Here is a 917-nt window from a genome sequence, read left to right on the forward strand (position 1 = left end):
GACAGGCCGACCACAAAGAACCTGGTAGGCGAGTGGAAAGCTTCAAACTATAGCTGACCTCCCCAAGAGTCAGATTTGGGGTGTTAGCCCCACCGCTGGCTCTGCAGAATGATGGTTCTCTAGGGTTGGTGCCCTTCTGAGGAGGAGGGCGGTGGGAGCTGTGAGGGAGCCCGGTGCGCTCCTGCCCGTGTGGTGGCACGGGGAGACCTTCACCCTCTGGCCACTCTGAGGTTTCTGGGAATCTTCTGGCATTGAGCTCCGCATAGGAGCATTGAGGAGAACTCCTGGTTCTGTCACTGGAAGTCGACTGGTCTCTGGCTCATTACACAGAGTGAAGTAGTATTTTTCTATTTAAATATAAAAACAACAAAAAAATGATATATGAAAGTGTTGTTTTTTTAAAAAAGAGATGACGTTCCAATGACTCACCTGGCTAGAGCAGGCAGAGCTCCTGAGGACGCTCGGAGGGCCTCCAGCTGGGACTGAGGGCGAGCATGGAGGGCTCGGTGGAGGAGACTGAGATTTGTTTCAGCGTGGAGCGGAGCTTGCAGGAGGTGGTTCCTGGTCCTGGGGAGCCTGCAGAAATGTTTACCACTAACTCGAGCGCTCACGAGTGTGTAGGTCAACAGCAGGAAGGTGTCCTGAACCAAGAGTTGACCGGTCGACTTAACCGCGTTCTGGACAGAGCGGTGGGTGTTGTACCTTTCCAGCAGGACTAGCATGTCACTAAAGCAGGGCTTTTGATAAGGAAAAAAAAAGAAGTACTAGATATTTTTTTCTATAATGTTCTTAGTTTCTAAACCGGAATGGTTTTACAGAGACTGACGTCGCTGTTGTGTCCTGGCTCTTGGGCTGCCTGCCCGTCTGGCTGTGATGGGGGCTAGGAGAAGGGAGAGGCCACCCGGCCCTCCCTGCCA

Source organism: Buceros rhinoceros, unplaced genomic scaffold (assembly GCF_000710305.1).
Source record: "Buceros rhinoceros silvestris isolate BGI_N320 unplaced genomic scaffold, ASM71030v1 scaffold32988, whole genome shotgun sequence".
NCBI classification, from domain to species: domain Eukaryota; kingdom Metazoa; phylum Chordata; class Aves; order Bucerotiformes; family Bucerotidae; genus Buceros; species Buceros rhinoceros.